The sequence below is a fragment of the Lithobates pipiens genome, unplaced genomic scaffold, assembly GCF_037356315.1.
Source record: "Lithobates pipiens isolate NorthernLeopardFrog02 unplaced genomic scaffold, aLitPip1_a1.2 Scaffold_23, whole genome shotgun sequence".
NCBI classification, from domain to species: domain Eukaryota; kingdom Metazoa; phylum Chordata; class Amphibia; order Anura; family Ranidae; genus Lithobates; species Lithobates pipiens.
The window spans coordinates 215,983,369-216,006,487 of NW_027507785.1; the positions used below are offsets into that span (position 1 = coordinate 215,983,369).

Below are 23,119 nucleotides of genomic sequence, written 5' to 3' on the forward strand. Positions count from 1 at the left end.
TTGTCGTCGTCGTCGTCGTTCTCCCTTCTCTGTAGTGTTACTCCCTTCGTCAACTTCAGAATCAAGTAATGCCTATGCATCGTCAAGAAGCAAGTGACTGATGCTTTGTTCAAATAATTTAGCGGACTCCCCCATGTATGATACTGGGGCTATGGCAGGAGTAGCTGTTGAAAAGGAGGCAGAATAAGCTGTTCTGGCATCTGCGGTGGACTGTGCACTAGTCTCAGCTTGGTTGCTAGAGTATGATGAGGATAGTTTAGTAAGCCAGTCCACCACCCTTTCTGCATGCTGTGGCTGGATAGCATGGACAACATCACTAAACAAAGAAAAACACGTCCTGCCTAAGGACGAACCATGTCCAACTTTGCCTGTGGACACAGATGCTGCTGGCCCCCTCATAGTGACATAGGAATGTCTGCTTCTCCTTGTTGGCCTCCTAGACATGATTGGGGGGGCTTATTACCCAAATTTATTAGATACTGAAAAATGTGTAATTGGATGCACTTTATCAATGAAAAGTGATGTTTGGTGTACTTTAAATTGAGGACTGCTGCTGACAGAAATGTAAAAACTGTAAAAAAAATAAAAAAGGGGTAACAACAATGTCTGAGTCAGAAATACCGCAGCTGACTATTTAAAAAAAGGGGGCAGGTACGGCACAAAAAAACTAAAAAAAATCAGCAAGAAAAAAAGGACTATACAGCAATAAATGGTATGTAATGCTGTGTTAAATACAGCACTACACTGACATTACACTATACTCACACACTATACTGACACTACACTAATGCTGCACTGACACCATACACTGACACTACACTATACTCAAAGTCACAATAACACACTCGTTAGTAGCAAACAGAGCCCTACTCTATCTCCACTCCAGCAACACACTGCAAAAGGTTCCTGTGGGAAGGAACCTTTTATAGTGTGGGGTGGGACTATGAGCACTGAGCCATGATTGGGCAAAGTCATCATGCTCTGACTGTGCTCTGTTCCCTGATTGGGCAAAGCCTTGCACCTGACCGTTGGTCAGGTGTATTGCTTTATCCATTAAGGCCCTATAATGCACTGTGCAGTGCATTATGGGGTGCTCGGCAGGATGTTCCTCAAATTCGGGTGTTTGCTGAACGGTGAACACGCGATGTTCGGGCCGAACTTTTGCTTGGCTCAAACTGTTCACCCAACTCTAAACAAAAGCAAGACCTAAATCCTAAAATGATACTTTGCCATTTTTTTCCCAGTCATAAAAATGTGCCAATCACATACTGTTTTCTTATCTATATCCAATAATTACTTTAATCTTTTATCCTTCAGGATTAAAGATAAATGTCATGCTAAGACCTTTAAAGTTCTTGATTTTTTTACATATTTTTGATGATGTCAGCATCTTCAATAGCATAAAAAAGGAGCTGCACCTAGGTGTAGTATCCCAGAAGTGGACCAAAAAAAACCTGAACAATGAAGACCTTTATCTTCACCGTCTTGCTGCTAGCTGGTGACAGCTTTTGGGGTAAGCCATCAGGGCTGGATTAACATAGGGGCTTATGGAGCTGCAGCTCCAGGCCCCTCCCTCAATATAGGCCCATGCCAGTGGCTTATCAATATCTGTGTACCTTCTTGAAGGAAGAGAAGCGCTCTGTGCACTGCACACATGGAGGAGACAAGTGTTAGTCACTGCAGCCAGGGCTTGTCTCTGCAGATGTCTGACTCCTATCACTGGGATCTGTCTGGGGGAGGGGCGATGATGTTGTCTTAACCAACAGGAGCCCGGGAGGAAGGACATCTCCCATGCTGTTGACATAAGGTTAGTAAATTTGTTAGGGAGGTGTTGTATAATTATTGTGCTAGGGGACACACTGCTGCTTCCCCCCATGTAATGTGCTCTCTTGTGCCCAGTGCCCCCCATGTAATGTGCTCTCATGTGCCCAGTGCCCCCCATGTAATGTGCTCTCTTGTACCCAGTGCTCACCATGTCATGTGCTCTCTTGTGCCCCCCATGTAATGTGCTCTCTTGTGCCCAGTGCCCCCCATGTGATGTGCTCCCTTGTGCCCAGTGCCCCCCATGTGATGTGCTCTCTTGTGCCCAGTGCCCCCCATGTCATGTGCTCTCTTGTGCCCAGTGCCCCCCATGTAATGTGCTCTCTTGTACCCAGTGCCCACCATGTCATGTGCTCGCTTGTGCCCAGTGCCCACCATGTCATGTGCTCGCTTGTGCCCAGTGCCACCATGTCATGTGCTGTGCATTGCAGTGCCCACCATGCAATGTGCTATGCCCACTATGTCATGTGCTGTGCAATGCAGTGCCCACTATGTAATGTGCAGTGCCCACTATGTTGTGCAGTACCCTCCATGTCATGTGTAGTGCCCACCATGTCATGTGCATTGCAGTGCCCCCATGTAATGTGCTGTGCCCAGTATGTCATTTGCTGTGCATTGCAGTGACACTATGTAATGTGCAGTGCCCACCATGTCATGTTCTATACATTGCAGTGCCCTCCATGTAATGTGCTGTGCAATGCGTTGCTCTTCATGTGATGTGCAATGCCCACTATGCCGTGCTGTGCCTTGCAGTACCCACCATGTAATGTGCAGTGCCCACCATGTTGTGCTGTGCCTTGCAGTGCCCACCATGTCATGTGCTGTTCCTACAATGTAATGTGCAGTGCCCACCATGTAATGTGCAGTGCCCACCATGTCATGTGATGTGCCATGTAGTGGCCGCCATGTCATGTACTGTGCCATGCAGTGCCTGGCATGTAATATGCAGTGCCCACCATGTCATTTGATGTGCCACCCAGTGCCCACTATGTCATATGCGGTGCCTTGCACTGCACGCTATATAATTTGCCATGTCCACCATGTCATGTGTTGTGCCATGCAGTGATCCCACCATGTAATGTTCAGTGCCCAACATGTAATGTGCTGTTCCATGCAGTGCCCACCACGTCATGTGAAGTTCCCACCATGCCATGTGTTGTGCTAAGCATGTAATGTGTTGTGCCCACTGTGTAACGTGCTGTGCTGTTCAGCAGTGCCACCATGTATTATGCCATTCCTAACATGTAATGTGCAGTTGCATTGCCCACCATGAAATGTGCTATGCCATACAGTGCCCCCCATGTAATGTGTTGTGCCCACCATGTAAATTGCTGTGCAGTGCCCACCATGTCATGTGATATGTTGTGCGCACCATGTCATGTGCTGCGCAATGCAGTGCCTACCATGTAATGTGCTGTACCCATCATGTAATGTGCTGTACATTGTCCACCATGGCATGTGTCGTGCAGTACCAACAATGGAATGTGCTGTGCAGGGCTCACCATGTCATGTGCAGTGTCCACTATTTAATGTGCTGTGCTCACAATGTAATTGCCCGTGCTGTGTCGTGCAGTTCCCACCAGTATGCCCAATGGAATGTGGTGTGCAGGGCTCACCATGTCATGTGCGGTGTCCACCATTTAATGTGCCGTGCTCACAATGTAATGTGCTGTGCTGTGTCTTGCAGTGCCTACAATGTCATGTGGTGTCATGCAGTGCCCACCTTGTCATGTGTTGTGCAGTGCCCACTATGCCATGCGCAGTACCCAACATATAATATGCTGTGTCCACCATATAATGTTCAGTGCCCACTTGAAATGTGCAGTGCTCACTATGTAATGTGCTCAGCTGTGCCTGATATGTCATGTGCTGTGTCCACCATGTAAGGTCTTGTGACGACCTTGTGCATGTGCTGTTTTGTGCCCACCATGCAATGTGCTGTGTTGTGCAGAGCTCAGCATGTTATGTGCGGTGTCCACCATGTAATGTGCTGTGCTGTGTCATGCAGTGCCCACCTTGTCATGTGCAGTGCCCACTATACCATGTTCAGTACCCAACATATATTATGCTGTGCCCACCATATAATGTGCTGTGCAGTGCCCACTTGTAATGTGCAGTGCCCACCATGTAATGTGCTCAGCTGTGCCCATGTCATGTGCTGTGCCCAACATATAAGGTCCTGTGCCCACCTTGTGCATGTGGTGTGTTGTGTTCGGCCCACCATGCAATGTGCTGTGTTGTGCAGGGCTCACCATGTCATGTGCGGTGTCCACCATGTAATGTGCTGTGCTGTGTCGTGCAGTGCCCACCATGCCATGTGTTGTCACGCAGTGCCCACCTTGTCATGTGCAGTGCCCACTATACCATGTGCAGTACCCAACATATAATATGCTGTGCAGTGCCCACTTGTAATGTGCAGTGCCCACCATGTAATGTGCTCAGCTGTGCCTGCCATGTCATGTGCTGTGCCCACCATATAAGGTCTTGTGCGCACCTTGTGCATGTGCTGTGTTGTGCCCACCATGCAATGTGCTGTGTTGTGCAGTACCAACCATGTCATGTGCTGTGCCTACCTTGTAATGTGCTGTATTGGACAGTGCCAACCATGTCATGTGCTGTGCCCACTATATAATTTGCTATGCTTTGCCCACCATTAAATGTGCTGTATCCATGTATCCACCATGTAATGTGTTGTGCCAACCATTTAATGTACTGTGCTATCCCTCCCCCCGTGTAATGTACTTTGCTGTGATGCCCCCCACAGACTCGCCCCTCACTCTCACCCCCTCTCTTTCTCTCTTTTATCCCCTCACCACCTCTATCTCTCACCCCCTCTTTCACCTTCTTCTCTTTCTCTCTCACCACCTTCATCCCCCATTCTCTCTCTCTCTCTCTCTCTCTCTCTCTCTCTCTCTCTCTCTCTCTCTCTCTCTCTCTCCGCCCCTTCAACTGCCTCTTTCCCACCACCCTCTCTTTCTTTCACCCTCTTTCTATTCCCCTTTTTCTCACCCCCTCTCTATTGTCCCCTCTCTCTCACCCCCTCTCTCTCTTTCACCCCTTTCTCTCTTTTCCCCTCCCTCTCATCCCCTCTCTTTCAGCACCCTATCTCTGTATCACCACCCACCCCCCTTTAATTTAATTTAAGTAAAAAAGTGTTTTCCTTTTCATTTTATTTATTTTCATAAAAAGGCCCACCAAAATCCTTAGCACCAGGTCCATGATGCTCTTAATCTGGCCCTGTAAGGCCTCGTGCACACGAGACGCAGGTGAAAACTCTGCTCAAAAAAGCTGAAATGCGCGTTTTGCCGCGTTTGCATGCCGCGTTTAGCCGCGTTTGCGTTTATAAGCGTTTATAAAGATAACCTCATGTAGACCCTCCCCAAGCTCTCAAAGCATGTTTTTTTTTAATTATTTCTGCTATTTTGATCAGAGTGAGAAGCAGCAGCAGCATAGAGAGCAGTTTTACACTTGCATTTGCCTCTCTTTCTGTGGTATATATTTTGAAATGGATCCCATATTGAATATATGTCAGGAAATGCTCCTGATGTTGCTCTTGATGAGAGAGCAACGTCATCACAAATTTCGTGAGAGGTCCAGAGTCAGAGCTCGTCCATATTGGACCCATCCGTTGATGGGACAGCGAATGCCCGTTGGATATTTCACAAACATGTATGTGCAGCTGCGTACCTACCCCGACAAGTTTTTTTAATTTTAGCCGGATGTCCATTGTTACATTTAATCTGCTCTTAGAAAAAGTACAACCTGGTCAGACATTCATGGACACTAGGGATGAGCCGAACACCCCCCTGTTCGGTTCGCACCAGAACCTGCGAACAGACCTAAACTTTGTGTGAACTTTAGAACCCTATTAAAGTCTATGGGACTCGAAAGTTCACAATCTAAAGTGCTCATTTTAAAGGGTAATATGCAAGTTACTGTCCTAAAAAGTGTTTGGGGACCTGGGTCCTGCCCCAGGGGACATGGATCAATGCAAAAAAAAGTTTTAAAAACGGCCGTTTTTTCAGGAGCAGTGATTTTAATAATGATTAAAGTGAAAAAATAAAAGTGTAATATTCCTTTAAATTTCGTAGCTGGGGGGTATCTATAGTATGCCTGTGAAGGGGCGCATGTTTCTGGTGCTTAGAACTGTCCCTGCACAAAGTGTAATTTGTGCAGGAAAAAAAGTCTTTTAAAATCACTTGCGGCTAAATTGTTGGCTCCCCGTAATACAGAGAACATTCAATGAGTGTTCTCTGTATTAGCCGACAATTCATTCATTCATTGATAAAAAAAAAAAAAAGCGTGGGGGTTCCCCTAAATTCAATTACCAGGCCCTTCAGGTCTGACATGGATATTAAGGGGAACCCCGTGTCAAATAAAAAAAAAAAATTGACGGGGGATCTCTCAGTCCAGCGCTGTCCATACATCCTTCTTCTGTCTCCATTGCGGAGACACTGCGGAGATCCCAGCGCTGACGTTTCTTATATTAGGAGGGCAGGGCCACTCGTCACCTGACGCCGCCCCCTCTGAGGCTGGTGAAGGGAGCCAGGGGTTCCCCAGTGACGTATGGGTGACCCCGTCCCCTCTGATGTAACGGAAACCTGCGTTACATCAGAGGGGGCGGGGTCGCCCACACGTCACTTGGGAACCCCTGGCTTCCCTCTCCAGCGTCAGAGGGGCGGGGTCAGGTGACAGGTGGCCCCGCCCTCCTAATATAAGAAACGTCAGCACTGGGATCTCCGCAGTCTCCGCAGTGGAGACAGAAGAAGGATGTATGGACAGCGCTGCACTGAGAGATCCCCCGTCGCTGGATATGATCATCCATCGCTGGACCCCGGAGATCCGTCGCTGGATAGCAAGAGAGGATTAGCACCGCTGGAATCTTTTTTTTATTTTTAATAAAGGAATTTTTCAAAAGTGTTTGTCTTATTTAACCATTTTGACACTTTCTTTGTGAAATGGTAGGGGTACTTTTGTACCCCCTTACCATTTCAAACAGGGGGGGGGCCGGGATCTGGGGGTCCCCTTGTTAAAGGGGGCTTCCAGATTCTGATAAGCCCCCCGCCCGCAGACCCTCACAACCACCGGCCAGGGTTGTGAGGATGAGGCCCTTGTCTTCATCAACATGGGGACAAGGTGCTTTGAGGGGTCACAGACCCCCAAAGCATCCTCCCAATGTTGAGGGTATGTGGCCTGGTACGGTTCAGGAGGGAGGGGGGCCGCTCTCTCGTCCCCCCCTCTTTTCCTGCGGCCTGCCAGGTTGCGTGCTCGGATAAAGGGTCTGGTATGGATTTTTAGGGGGACCCCCACGTCAATTTTTTTTTTTAATTTGACACGGGGTTCCCCTTAATATCCATGTCAGACCTGAAGGGCCTGGTAATTGAATTTAGGGGAACCCCCACGTTTTTTTTTTTTTAATCAATGAATGAATGAATTGTCGGCTAATACAGAGAACACTCATTGAGTGTTCTCTGTATTACGGGGAGCCGACAATTTAGCCGCAAGTGATTTTAAAAGACTTTTTTTCCTGCACAAATGACACTTTGTGCAGGGACAGTTCTAAGCACCAGAAACATGCGCCCCTTCACAGGCATACTATAGATACCCCCCAGCTACGAAATTTAAAGGAATATTACACTTTTATTGTTTCACTTTAATCATTATTAAAATCACTGCTCCTGAAAAAACGTCAGTTTTTAAAACTTTTTTTTGCATTGATCCATGTCCCCTGGGGCAGGACCCAGGTCCCCAAACACTTTTCAGGACAGTAACCTGCATATTACCCTTTAAAATTAGCACTTTAGATTTCTCCCATAGACTTGTATAGGGTGTTCCGGCTTTTCGAATTTGCTGCGAACAGCCCAAATTGTTCACTGTTCGCTGAACAGGCGAACAGGCAATGTTCGAGTCGAACATGAGCTCGACTCGAACTCGAAGCTCATCCCTAATGGACACCAATATGAGAAACAGTGTGTCACCAGAGGAAGGTCAGTTGGTAATGATCAGGTATGTGTATATATTTATAAAATATATTTATCTATAGATGTACAGATGAATTTTTTTCTCTGTCCTTTATTTAAAAAAAAAATAATGTCAATTTATAGCAAATTATCCAATTTTTTTAAAATATCTAAAATTTTCTTGTGGCAATTTTTAAAATGTTTTCATTATTTCTAATATAAAACAATATTAAAATATATTTTTTTTAATCTTAATATATTTTTTTATTCATTTTTTCTAGTTTCAAATTGTTTTATTTAAAAGCAAATCTATGTTAATTAGATTTTTTATAATTGTTTTAAATTTATTTGGCCATTTTTTAAATACATTTTATCATGAAATATGTATTGATTAATATATTTTAATTCTTTGCTGCTGTATATGTTAGTATAATATTTTTTAATGCCTTATTAAAATATCCAGAATCCTAACCCTAACCACTAACCTTACCCCTAACCCTAAACAATGACCCTAACACTAACCACTAACCCTACCCCTAACCCTAACAGCTAACCCTATCCCTTACACTAACCCTAACCCTAAACAACCCTAACCCTAATCCAACCCTTAATCCTAAACAACCCTAACCCTAACGGATAACCACTTACCATAACACCCAACCCTAATGACCAAATTACATTCCCGCAGATGGTCACAGTTGACTTTGAGAGCATGTATCTCTGATGCAGAAAAGTGCATGACATTTTGCGACCCAAATTTGGGGCCCCCTATCTCGGGGTCACTTGGTAACAGGAACCTCAAATTTGGATATGGATATGGATTTGGATATGTTGTTGTGCTAGTTCCACAGTGTCTGCATACCGAATTTGGGGTTCCTGGCAATAAGTTGCCCCAAGATATGGGCCCCCAAAATCGAGTTACAAAATGTCATTCTCTGATGCAGAAAAGTGCATGACATTTTGCGACCCAACTTTGGGGCCCCCTATCTCGGGTCACTTGGGGATAGGAACCTCAAATTTAGATATGTTGTAGTGCTAGTTCCACAGTGTCTGCATACCGAATTTGGGGTTCTTGGCAATAAGTGGCCCCAAGATATGGGCCCCCAAAATCGAGTTACAAAATGTCATTCTCTGATGCAGAAAAGTGCATGACATTTTGCGACCCAACTTTGGGGCCCCCTATCTCGGGTCACTTGGGGATAGGAACCTCAAATTTGGATATGTTGTAGTGCTAGTTCCACAGTATCTGCATACCGAATTTGGGGTTCTTGGCAATAAGTGGCCCCAAGATATGGGCCCCCAAAGTCGGGTCACAAAATGCCATTCTCTGATGCAGAAAAGTGCATGACATGTTCCTTTTATAAACGCTTATAAACGCATTTAGCCACGTTTTGCGTCTGAAACGTGGACATTTTTGCGTGTGAACCCATTTTTTGCTTCTGAAAAAACGAGGTTAAACGCAACTGCATAAAAACGGCAAAAAACGAGACTGTGTGCATGGACACATAGGATAACATTGAATGAGTTGTGCCCAACTGCATCTGAACACGCGTTTAACAGCGTCTCGTGTGCATGAGGCCTTAGCCATTCACTTTCATTTGTCAGTTAACCACTTGACCACTGGGTAGTTAAACCCTCTTCCTAACCAGACCAATTTTCAGATTTTTCACTGCTCTCACATTTTGAAAGACATTACTCAAGTCATGCAGCACTGTACCCATAGGAAATTTTTGTCCTTTTTTCACACAAATAGTTTTGGTGGTATTTAACCACTTTCAGACTGGACCAATTTGCTGGTCAAAGACCAGACCACTTTTTGCGTTTCGGCACTGCGTCACTTTAACTGACAATTGCGCGGTCGTGCGACGTGGCTCCCAAACAAAATTGACGTCCTTTTTTTCCCACAAATAGAGCTTTCTTTTGGTGGTATTTGATCACCCCTGCGGTTTTTATTTTTTGCTCTATAAACAAAAATAGAGCGACAATTTTGAAAAAAACGCATTATTTTTTACTTTTTGTTATAATAAATATCCCCCAAAAATATATAAAAAAACATTTTTTTCCCTCAGTTTAGGCCGATACGTATTCTTCTACATATTTTTGGTAAAAAAAATCGCAATAAGCGATTATTGATTGGTTTGCGCAAAAGTTATAGCGTTTACAAAATAGGGATAGTTTTATAGCATTTTTATTAATAATTTTTTATTATTTTTTTTTTACTAGTAATGGCGGCGATCAGCGATTTTTATTGTGACTGCGACATTATGGCAGACACATCGGACATTTTTGACACATTTTTGGGACCATTGTCATTTATACAGTAATCACTGCTATATAAATGCAGTGATTCCTGTGTAAATGACACTGGCAGTGAAAGGGTTAACCAGTGGGTGGCAGTGTAGGGGTTAAGTGTTCCTAGGGGAGTGTTACTAACTGTGGGGGGGTTGGGCTTTCATTTAGTCTACACTGATCTCTGCTCCAATCACATGGAGCAGAGATCAGCGTCACTAGTTGCTAGGCAGAATAGACAAATGTTGTTTACACAGCATTTGCTCTATTCGGCCGCTCCGTGAGACGATCGCAGGGATGACCGCGGCGATCGAGTCCGCGGGTCCCGCGACCGGACTCACGGGGGTCCCGACCAGCGCGGGAGCGCGCCGCCGGCGGCGCGCGTTCCCGATGGCAGGGCGGCATCGAATATTGAACGTACCTGTACGCCAATATGCCTGCCCGTGCCATTCTATCGACGTACATCGTCGTGCGCTGGTCGGGAAGTGGTTAATCACCGCTGTTTTTTTCAAAATTTTTTGTGCTAAAAATCAAAAAATACAAAAAATTCTGTAAAGAAAAAAAAGTCTGTTTCTGTTAAAATTTTGCAAATTTGTAATTTTTCTTCATACATTTTGCCCAAAAATTTATACTGCTACATATCTTTGGTAAAAAGAATCAAAATTGGTGTATATTATTTGGTCGGTGAAAAAGTTATAGAGTCCACAAGCGATGGTGCCAATCTCTGAAAATTGATCACACCTGAAGTACTGAAGGCTTCATTTCTTGAGACCCTAACATGCCAGGAAAGTCCAAATACTCCCCAAATGACCCCTTTTTGGAAAGCAGACATTCCAAGGTATTTAGAAAGAGGTTTTTGAAGTTGTATTTTTTCCCACAATTCTTTACAAATCAAGTAATTTTTCTTTTTTTTCCCCACAAAATTGTTATCAGGTTATTTCTCACACACAGCATATGCATACCACAAATTACATCCCAAAATACATTCTGCTACTCCTCCTGAGTATGGCGATTAGTGATGGACGAACTCGGGACGTTTCGTGAACGCGGCCAAAAGTTTGCGAACTGCAAAGTTTGCGGCAGACCCCATTGACTTTAATGGCAGGCGAACCTTAAAAACCTCCAGGTCATATTTTCAGCCACAAAATACTTACTAGCCATGCACACATAATCCCACAACATAGACACTGACATAACAAAAGTATTAAGTGAATCTGGGATCGACAACGACAAGCATTCTTTTTTTTATCTGTGAAATTTTGACAATTCAGGGGCGCATGAAGGCCATGGAGGAGAGGCAAGGTCAGAGCAGGCTATGAAGGGGGTGCAGGAGATGATCAGTGCCACAGTCAGGGCAGCGCAGTCCTGTGCCAGTGTCCCAGAGTGCCAACCTGTGCTTGAGCCCCTCCCTCTGCCGGCCTGCCCTCTACCCCCATCTATGCAGGGCTCCGCTGCGGTGGTCCGGAGGTGTCAGTCCAGTGCTGATCCTCAGCCATAGCGCTGGCACTGCCTACTGATTGGCTTCTCCGCTGCTATCTCCCTCACTGTCTGAAACCAGCACCGTGATAGAGACTGAGCACTGACACCAGCACCGTGATAGAGAGCACTGACACCAGCACCGTGATAGAGAGCACTGACACCAGCACCAAGATAGAGAGCACTGACACCAGCACCGAGATGGAGAGCACTGACACCAGCACCGAGATGGAGAGCACTGACACCAGCACCGAGATGGAGAGCACTGACACCAGCACCGAGATGGAGAGCACTGACACCAGCACCGAGATGGAGAGCACTGACACCAGCACCGAGATGGAGAGCACTGACACCAGCACCGTGATAGAGAGCACTGACACCAGCACCGTGATAGAGAGCACTGACACCAGCACCGTGATAGAGAGCACTGACACCACACCAACACTATAATAGAGTGCACTGACACCAGCACCGTGATAGAGAGCACTGACACCACACCAGCACCGTGATAGAGAGCACTGACACCAGCACCGTGATAGAGAGCACTGACACCAGCACCGTGATAGAGAGGACTGACACCAGCACCGTGATAGAGAGGACTGACACCAGCACTGTGATAGAGAGGACTGACACCAGCACCGTGATAGAGAGAACTGAGACCACACCAGCACCAAGATAGAGGGCACTGAGACCACACCAGCACCAAGATAGAGAGCACTGAGACCACACCAGCACCGTGATAGAGCGCACTGACACCAGCACCGAGATAGAGAGCACTGAGACCACACCAGCACCGAGATAGAGGGCACTGAGACCACACCAGCACCGAGATAGAGGGCACTGAGACCACACCAGCACCGAGATAGCGGGCACTGAGACCACACGAGCACCGAGATAGAGGGCACTGAGACCACACGAGCACCGAGATAGAGGGCACTGAGACCACATGAGCACCGAGATAGAGGGCACTGAGACCACACCAGCACCGAGATAGAGAGCACTGAGACCACACCAGCACCGAGATAGAGAGCACTGAGACCACACCAGCACCGAGATAGAGAACACTGACACCACACCAGCACCGAGATAGAGAGAGAGCACTGACACCACACCAGCACCGTGATAGAGAGTCCTGACACCAGCACTGTGATAGAGAGCACTGAGACAACATCAGCACCGGGATAGAGGGCACTGAGACCACACCAGCACCGAGATAGAGGGCACTGAGATCACACTAGCACCTAGATAGAGGGCACTGAGATCACACCAGCACCGAGATAGAGAGCACTGAGACCACACCAGCACCGAGATAGAGAGCACTGAGACCACACCAGCACCAAGATAGAGAGAGAGCACTGAGACCACAACAGCACCGAGATAGAGGGCACTGAGATCACACTAACACCTAGATAGAGAGCACTGACACCACACCAGCACTGTGATGGAGAGCACTGACACCAGCACTGTGATAGAGAGCACTGAGACAACATCAGCACTGGGATAGAGGGCACTGAGACCACACCAGCACCGAGATAGAGGGCACTGAGATCACACTAGCACCTAGATAGAGGGCACTGAGATCACACCAGCACCGAGATAGAGAGCACTGAGACCACACCAGCACCGAGATAGAGAGCACTGAGACCACACCAGCACCAAGATAGAGAGAGAGCACTGAGACCACACCAGCACCAAGATAGAGAGAGAGCACTGAGACCACACCAGCACCGAGATAGAGACAGAGCACTGAGACCACACCAGCACCAAGATAGAGAGAGAGTACTGACACCCCACCAGCACCATGATAGAGAGCACTGAGACCACACCATAATAGAGAGCACTGAGATCACACTAGAACCTAGATAGAGAGCATTGACATCACAGCAGCACCGTGATAGAGATCACTGACACCAGCACCGTGATAGAGAGCACTGAGACCACACCAGCACCAAGATAGAGAGCACTGACACCACACCAGCACCATGATAGAGAGCACTGACACCAGCACCCTGATAGAGAGCACTGAGACCACACCAGCACCGAGATAGAGAGCACTGACACCACACCAGCACCGAGATAGAGAGAGAGAGCACTGACACCACACCAGCACCGTGATAGAGAGAGAGCACTGACACCACACCAGCACCATGATAGAGAGCACTGACACCAGCACCGTGATAGAGAGCACTGAGACCACACCAGCACCGAGATAGAGGGCACTGAGATCACAATAACACCTAGATAGAGAGCACTGAGACCACACCAGCACCGAGATAGAGAGCACTGAGACCACACCAGCACCTAGATAGAGAGCACTGACACCACACCAGCACCGAGATAGAGAGCACTGACACCACATCAGCACCGAGATAGAGAGCACTGACACCACACCAGCACCGAGATAGAGAGCACTGACACCACACCAGCACCAAGATAGAGAGCACTGACACCACACCAGCACCGAGATAGAGAGCACTGACACCACACCAGCACCGTGATAGAGAGCACTGACACCACACCAGCACCGAGATAGAGAGCACTGACACCAGCACCGTGATAGAGGGCACTGAGACCACACTAGCACCTAGATAGAGAGCACTGAGACCACACCAGCACCGAGATAGAGAGCAATGAGACCACACTGGCAGAGAGATAGAGAGCAATGAGACCACACCGGCAGAGAGATAGAGAGCACTGACACCACACCAGCACCGAGATAGAGAGCACTGACACCACACCAGCACCGAGATAGAGAGCACTGACACCAGCACCGTGATAGAGAGCCCTGACACCACACCAGCACCGTGATAGAGGGCACTGACACCAGCACCGTGATAGAGGGCACTGAGACCACACCAGCACCGTGATAGAGGGCACTGAGACCACACCAGCACCGAGATAGAGAGCACTGACACCACACCAGCACCGAGATAGAGAGCACTGACACCAGCACCATGATAGAGAGCACTGACACCACACCAGCACCATGATAGAGAGCACTGACACCAGCACCGTGATAGAGAGCACTGAGACCACACCAGCACCGAGATAGAGGGCACTGAGATCACAATAACACCTAGATAGAGAGCACTGAGACCACACCAGCACCGAGATAGAGAGCACTGACACCACACCAGCACCTAGATAGAGAGCACTGACACCACACCAGCACCGAGATAGAGAGCACTGACACCACATCAGCACCGAGATAGAGAGCACTGACACCACACCAGCACCGAGATAGAGAGCACTGACACCACACCAGCACCAAGATAGAGAGCACTGACACCACACCAGCACCGAGATAGAGAGCACTGACACCACACCAGCACCGTGATAGAGAGCACTGACACCACACCAGCACCGAGATAGAGAGCACTGACACCAGCACCGTGATAGAGGGCACTGAGACCACACTAGCACCTAGATAGAGAGCACTGAGACCACACCAGCACCGAGATAGAGAGCAATGAGACCACACTGGCAGAGAGATAGAGAGCAATGAGACCACACCGGCAGAGAGATAGAGAGCACTGACACCACACCAGCACCGAGATAGAGAGCACTGACACCACACCAGCACCGAGATAGAGAGCACTGACACCAGCACCGTGATAGAGAGCCCTGACACCACACCAGCACCGTGATAGAGGGCACTGACACCAGCACCGTGATAGAGGGCACTGAGACCACACCAGCACCGTGATAGAGGGCACTGAGACCACACCAGCACCGAGATAGAGAGCACTGACACCACACCAGCACCGAGATAGAGAGCACTGACACCAGCACCATGATAGAGAGCACTGACACCACACCAGCACCGTGATAGAGGGCACTGAGACTACACTAGCACCTAGATAGAGAGCACTGAGACCACACCAGCACCGAGATAGAGAGCACTGAGACCACACCAGCACCGAGATAGAGAGCACTGAGACCACACCAGCACCGAGATAGAGAGCACTGAGACCACACCAGCACCGAGATCGAGAGCACTGACACCACACCAGCACCGTGATAGAGAGCACTGACACCAGCACCGAGATAGAGGGAGAGCACTGACAGCAGCACTGATACCAGCAACTCGCTGCGGGACCCAAAAATATGACACCGCTCAACCTCTTCAAACAGGAGGGTACGGGCATATAGTACGGTGTGCTTTTTTTGTACATGGAAGTGAGCCAAAGGTAGAAAAAAGGTCCGTGTGCTCGATTAAATAAAACGTTTATAGAGTTATGCATATACATGGTCTACTGGTCACATGTGTTGAATTCCTCCGAGATCCATGCCTCATTAATTTTTTTAAATGTGAGGTAGTTAACACTGTCGTGAGCTAGGCATGTGCGCTTATCGGTCACGATTCCCCCTGCTACGCTGAACGTCCTTTCGGACAGGGCACTGGACGAGGGGCAAGACAACAGTTCCATTGCAAATTGGGCAAGCTCTGGCCAGAGGTCAAGCCTGCCCACCCAGTAGTCCAGGGGTTCATCACTCCTCAGAGCATCCACATCGGTCGTTAACCCGATGTAGTCGGACACCTGACAGTCTAGGCGTTCCCTGATGTTCGATTCCGGATGACACCTGTCGATGGGTTGGCTGAAAGAATTAACTCATATCAGAAGTCACCAACACATCTTCAAACCGCCCTCTTCTTGCAGGCGCTGTTGGATTGGTACCCGCAACTCTTTCTCTGGGTGTGGGAATTCCTCCTCTGCCAGCGCACGCAAAAGCAGAATGCAGCAGTTGTTGAAGCAAGGTCTGTAAGTGCTCCATTCTGACAGGCCTCAGTATCGGGGGACTAAGTACGTTGCCACCCAGTACTGGTCCTTGACCTTTATGCTTTTTATATGGGGGTCCCTGTTAAAACACTGGAGCATGAAGGCCCCCATTTGCACTAAACTGGAAGCGGTGTGGTGGCCTGGCTCCTGCTCATCCTCCTCGTTCTCCTCTCCCCATCCACGCACAAAAACAGGCATGCTCTTCTTGCTCCTCCTCATCCTCCCCGGCACCATCCTCCTCTGACTCCTCTTCAGACTCCTGTTGTTGACTTGTCTCAGATAGAGTAGCCCCCCCTGGGAATTCATCCAGCATTGCGACTTCCTCATCTTCCTGCTCCTCCATGGCTTGATCAATGACACGACGCAATGCACTCTCCATAAAGAAGGCATAAGGTACAATGTCACTGATGGCGCCATGGCTGCGACTGACCAGTTTGGTGATCTCATCAAATGGCCGCAGAAGTCTGCATGCGTCGCGCATGAGCAGCCACTGGCGCGGTGAAAAAAAACCAAGCTCCCCAGAACCTGTTCTGCCACAGAGTTCGTACAGGTAGTCGTTAACTGCACGTTTCTGCTGGAGCAGTCTATCAAGCATATAGAAGGTTGAGTTCCATCGCGTCGGACAATCGCAAATAAGACGTCTGACCGGCAGATTGTGTCGCCGCTGAATGTCTGAAATGGGCCGAGATTTACCTTGTCCTGGACCCCAGGGTATTTGACAACGTATCGCTGCATGACCAAGTTTAAGAAGTGTGCCATGCATGGCACGTGCGTAATTTTGCCCTGTTTCAATGCGCTAAGCAGATTGGCACCGTTGTCACACTCCCCTTTACCAACTGTCAAATTGAGCGGTGTTAGCCACTGATCTGCCTGTGAACGCAAAGCTGAAAGGAGTGCAGGGCCAGTGTGGCTCTTGGCTTCCAGGCACAACAGACGCAGCACAGTATGGCAACGTCTCACCTGGAATGTCGAATAGGTTCTGGGGATCTTGGGCGGCGCTGAGGAAGAGACGCTAGCAGCGGAAAAGGAGGAGTCAGCCGAGGAGGAGAGGGAGGAGGATGGAGTTGGAGGAGGAGAAGAAGAGGCAGACCTGCATGCAATCCGTGGCGGTAAAACCAAATCTACATGAGTGCCACGGGTTACATGCTTGACGGCCGTCAGAAGGTTCACCCAGTGGGCGGTAAAAGTGATATACCTTCCCTGCCCGTGTTTGCTAGACCACGTGTCTGTGGTCAGATGTATCTTGGCACCAACACTGTGTGCCAGAGATACATTCACTTGCCGCTGAACATGGCCATATAGCTCTGGGATGCCCTTCTGTGAGAAATACTTCCTTCCTGGGACCTTCCATTGTTTTCTAAAGGCCTCTGAGTCCACCAGTTTATATGGCAGTAGTTGGCGGGCTATCAGTTCTGGCAAGCCAGCCATCAGCCGTTGGGCAAGAGGGTTATCCGGCGTCATCATTTTTTTACGCTCGAACATTTGGCCCACGGAAGCCTGCCTTTTTCCAGAAAAACGTGAGGATGGCATGATGGAAGGTGGAGTGGAGGACAATTGTGAGGAGAGAGGAGAAGGAGAAGTAGAAGACCAGGCTGGACGGCAAGAGCCTGGAGTGTGGCTTTGTGGGCTCGGTGATGACAGCTCATGTGCCTTCTTAAGGCAGTCGTCCCTAGGTGAGTGTTGGGCTTACCGCGACTTATGCGTTGACTGCAAAGGCTGCAGATGGCAACACTATTGTCAGCAGTAGACTTGTTAAAAAAAGCCCAGAGTGCCGGAGTCCTGGGAGCGCCAGATGTGATGGTTGATGCCTCGCTCCTGATACATTAGCAGCCTGCTTTGTCCCTCCTGTGCAATCTAAGTTCTGCCTGCTTCTCCTCCCTATCTGCTGGTCCATATCTCCCTCTGAACTCCCCTCCTCTTCCTTTCTTGTGGGCACCCACGTGAAATCACTAGTCACGTCATCATCTACGTCACCTTCCCCACCGCTATAATTAGAGATCTCGGAGTAGACAGCAACACCGGGGACCAACCTCCTCCTTGGGCTGATCTGGGTACCGTCGTCAGACTGCTGAGTGGCGATTGTTGCTACCTCCTCTTCCTGATCCAATGCCAAGAGTGGCTGCGCATCGGCAATATCTTGTGATGGATCAGAAAATAATTCCTGTGACTCATGTTGAAGGTATATGGTGGTGGGGGTGTTGGTGGTAGTGTCTTTGGGGGTGCACACAGCAGAGAATGAAGAAGAGGGTGCAGATCCAGAGGTTGAAGAGGGTGCAGAAGAGTAAGGCTGAGTGAGCCACTCAACCAAGTCTGGGGCGTCCTTTGACGTAATCGATGTATGTATGTGGAAGAAGGTATATAACACCCTGCTTCAATCTGTCGTTTTTGGGGGCCACTGGTCTATCACACCAGTTATAATACTTTTCTTTAATTGCGTTTGTCACTCTTTGTAGTATCACTGCTGAACCGCTCAGCAGTCACAATGCAGCACGGTGGAAATGCACTATACTATGCTTTCTATATGTGCAAGTATTTTATACGTGTATTACACCACTATATACTGCACACCAAATAGTACACCTATACCAGTCCTTAAAAGGAACTTTGTGGACCTAATAGTAGCTAGCTAGTAGCTAGTGAATTGCAGACTGTCACGGCTCCAAAAACCAAACTTTCCCTCCCTACACTGAGAAACAACAGCTGCAGAATCGGTCAGCAGCACTGCATGCAGTGCACAATAATATGCTTTCTATATTTGAAAGAAAGTATATTATACGTGTACAACGCTGTATACTGTACACCTATAAAAGGACCTTTGTAGACCTAGTAGCTAGTGATTTGCAGACTGTCCCTGCTCAGAATACCAAACTGTCCCTACACTGATCAAAGACAGCTGCAAAATCGGGCAGCACAGCAGTCAGCAGTGCACCATAATATATTTTGTATATTTGAAAGAAAGTATATTATACGTGTAAAACCCTATATACTGTACACCTATAAAAGGACCTTTGTGGACCTAGTAGATAGTGATTTGCAGACTGCCCCTGCTCAGAACACCAAACTGTCCCTCAGTCCCTACACTGATAAAAGACAGCTGCAGAATCTGGCAGCAATCAGCTCAGCAGTCAAGTATAATATGCTATCTATATTTGAAAGAAAGTATATTATACGTGTACAACCCTATATACTGTACACCTATAAAAGGACCTTTGTGGACCTAGTAGATAGTGATTTGCAGACTGTCCCTGCTCAGAACCCAAAACTGTCCCTCAGTCCCTACACTGATAAAAGACAGTTGCAGAATTGGGTAGCAATCAGCAGCAAAGCAGTCAGCAGTGCACCATAATATACTTTGTATATTTGAAAGAAAGTATATTATACGTGTACAACCCTATATACTGTACACCTATAAAAGGACCTTTGTGGTCCTAGTAGCTAGTGATTTGCAGACTGTCCCTGCTCAGAACACCAAACTGTCTCTCAGTCCCTACACTGATAAAATACAGCTGCAGAATCGTGGCAGCACTCAGCAGCACAGCAGTCAGCAGTGCACCATAATATACTTTGTATATTTGAAATAAAGTATATTATACGTGTACAACCCTATATACTGTACACCTATACCAGTCCTTAAAAGGACCTTTGTGGACCTAATAGTAATAGCTAGTGATTAAACTGACTGTCCCTGCTCCACACAGCGTCCTGTCACTACACTGACAAAAGACAGCTGCAGAATCGGTCAGCAGTGCACTCAGCAATCAGCAGCACAGCAGTCAGCAGCAGTGCACCAGCTGCCTATATACTGTGCACCTATATCAGTCCTTAAAAGGACTTTTGTGGACCTAATAGCTAGCGATTTGTGTCACTACAGTCTGTCCCTGCTCCATACAGCAACCTCTCCCTACACTGAAAAAAAAGACTGTAAAATGGCCGCCAGATCAGGTCTATTTATAAGGTAGGGGGAATGTTCAATTGTCCATGTGCTGAAATGTCTCAATTGGCTGTCCCCTACCCCATGATGGATGTGTCATGGGTCAAAGTTCTTCACAATGTAAACAAATATGGCCGTAGCGAACAGTGCCAGAAGTCCACCGGTTTGGCGAACGTGCAAAATTCACCGCAAACCGACCGCCGGGCAAACCGCAAGGCCATCTCTAATGGTGATACCACATGTGTGAGACTTTTACAGAGCGTGGCCACATACAGAGGCCCAACATGCAGGGAGTGCCAGTAAACGTTTTAGGGGCATACATTTCAAGTCTAATTTGACTATCTAATTACACTTTGAGGCACTGTAGTAGCATGGATGCGAACTGATGTGCCATGGATGAGCCGTGGATGTGGATGGCTGGGTATGACTGGGTGGGTATGGCTGAGTATAGCTGGGTATGTATGGATGAGTATTGCAGAGTATTTCAGAGCATGGCAGAGTATGGCAGGGTATGGCAGAGTACAGATGAGTATGGCAGGGTATTTCAGACTATTTTAGGGCATTGCAGAACATTGCAGAGTATTTCAGGGTATGGCAGAGTATTGGCAGAGTCAGAGTATGGTCAGAGTATTGCAGAGTATTGCAGGGTATGGCAGAGTATTTCAGGATATTGCAGGGTATGGCAGAATATTGAAGAGTATTGGCAGAATAAGAGTATGGGCAGAGTATTTCAGGGTATGGTAGAGTATTGCAGAGTATTGTCAGAGTATGGGCAGAGTATTGCAGGGTATGGCAGAGTATTGCGGTGTATTTCAGGTTATGGCAGAGTATTGGCAGAGTATTGGCAGAGTGTGGGCAGAGTATTGCAGAGTATTGCAGGGTATGGCAGAGTATTGCAGAGTAGTTCAGGGTATGGCAGAGTATTGGCAGAGTCAGAGTATGGGCAGAGTATTGCAGAGTCTGGATGTGGCTGGAATGGTCACTGAGCAGCACTGTGGGCACTACACATCCAGCCCACAGAGCTACTGCAAACAATCTCTCCCCCTCTCCCCTCACTCTGTACTGATAGGTACAGAGAGGGGAGCGAGGAATGGACGTGATGCCTGTCTGTTGTTGTGATTGCTCCGTCATTTGACAGAGCGATCACATGGTAAATGCCCGCTATCAGCGGCCATTTACTGTGTTCCGTGATGCAGAAGACCCGGCAGTCACGGATGTTTACGGGTGCGTGCGGGAGCAAGATTCTGTGAGGACGTCCATGGACGCTGTCTTTCGGCTATGGCCCGGTTGGCATGTGGTTAAGCAAAATAGGAACCACTTCTTTGTGCAAAATGTATGGGTGATGTGTTACTTATATATGCTGCTGAGAAGTGTTGAGCGAATGATTCGAGCCAAGCAAGTTAGGCCCGAACATTGCCTCTTTGCCCATTCAGCGAACATCCAAATTTTCACAATTGGGCAAAGCTTTGGTATAGTGAATACTGGTTGTTCAATGTTTGGGTCCAAACTTTTGCTATGTTCAGGAGTTTTGGTGTGAACCGAACCAGCCCGTTGCCAGCCCAACTCAGTTTTGGACAAATCAGCATTCCTCCTGAACAGATTATATTACTTACCGTGCTGCTATATTGTACACTAGGGGCAGTATTTGTCCATGAATCACCAATGTCCGACCTGAGTCAAATCTTCATAGATATCTTGATCTTTGATTTTCTGTAGCTCAATGCATCAATTTTCTTGCCAGCCATGTTCTCTTTGAAGATTGCTTGCAGCATAGACAGATCAGAGTCAGTATTGTCATGCAGAGTTGGGCTTAATTGGCTACATTCCAATATGGGGACCATATGTCAGTCCTACAGAGAGTGAGACTATCCTTACCCTTTAAAACCATGGCAGCCTGGCTGATTTTGGGATTAGGAAACAGATATGTATAAACTCCAGGAATATTATATTGACTCATCTTGCCATCCAACACACTGTATGTGTCAAGATTTCCTGCTGCTCACAACCAAGCAGCCATGTCCTCAGTCTCTGCAGGCACGTTGAACGCAAATGACCGGTTGCTTTATTAACCACTTGAGATCCGCGCTATAGTCAATTGACGGCTACAGCGCGGATCTCCTTTTCCGGGACTACGTCTATTGACGTCGTCCTGTGTACGAGCGGCCTGCGCGTGCTCTGAGGGGCGCGCGCGGAGCGCTCTGTGATCGGCGAGTCCATGAGACTCGCCTGATCACCGATCCGTGCAAGGGGTCGATCCCGACCCCTTATCACGTGATCAGCTGTCAGCCAATGACAGCTGATCAGGTGACATAACGGAGCCGGTAATCGGCTAGTATGTCAGCGCGAGGAGAAAAAAAAAAGCCGATCACCGGCGGCCGTGATCGGGACATCAGTTCCGATCACGGCCAGCAATGCAAGCGCCCACCTGCCCCCTGCAGTGCCACCCTAATAAAAAGTAAGTGCCCCCCGTCAGTGCCACCCAGCAGTGCCCACAATGCCACCCAGCAGTGCCACCCACAGTGCCCACAATCTGCCTCAAAGGTGCTGCACCCCAGTGCCGCCAATCAGTGCCCAGCAGTGCCGCCCATCAGTGCCCATCAGTCCCATCTATCAGTGGTACCTATCAGTGCCCATCCGTGCCACCCATCCGTGCCACCCATCCGTGCCACCCATCCGTGCCATCTTATCTGTGCCCATCTTTGCCCATCAGTGCCACCTTATCTGTGCCCATCGGTGCCGCCTTATCTGTGCCTATTAGTGCCACCTTAACTATGCCTATCAGTGCCCACCAGTGCAGCCTATCAGTGCCCACCAATGTAGCCTATCAGTGCCCACCAATGCAGCCCATCAGTGCCCACCAA

At 48.1% G+C, this 23,119-nt stretch overlaps 1 protein-coding gene across 2 annotated transcripts in view; it reads left to right on the forward strand.

Moving 5' to 3' along the window:
* Positions 1 to 1,382: 1,382 nt before the first annotated feature.
* Positions 1,383 to 23,119, forward strand: part of LOC143928156 (uncharacterized) — a 298,275-nt gene continuing 276,538 nt past the window's right edge. Inside the window, exon 1 of one of the 2 annotated variants that reach the window (XM_077452844.1) lies at positions 1,383 to 1,513. The gene's annotated coding sequence lies outside the window, so the exon portion shown is untranslated. Of the gene's footprint in view, positions 1,514 to 1,580; positions 1,808 to 23,119 lie in introns of those variants that run through there. The other variant, XM_077452845.1, reaches the window with a different exon arrangement.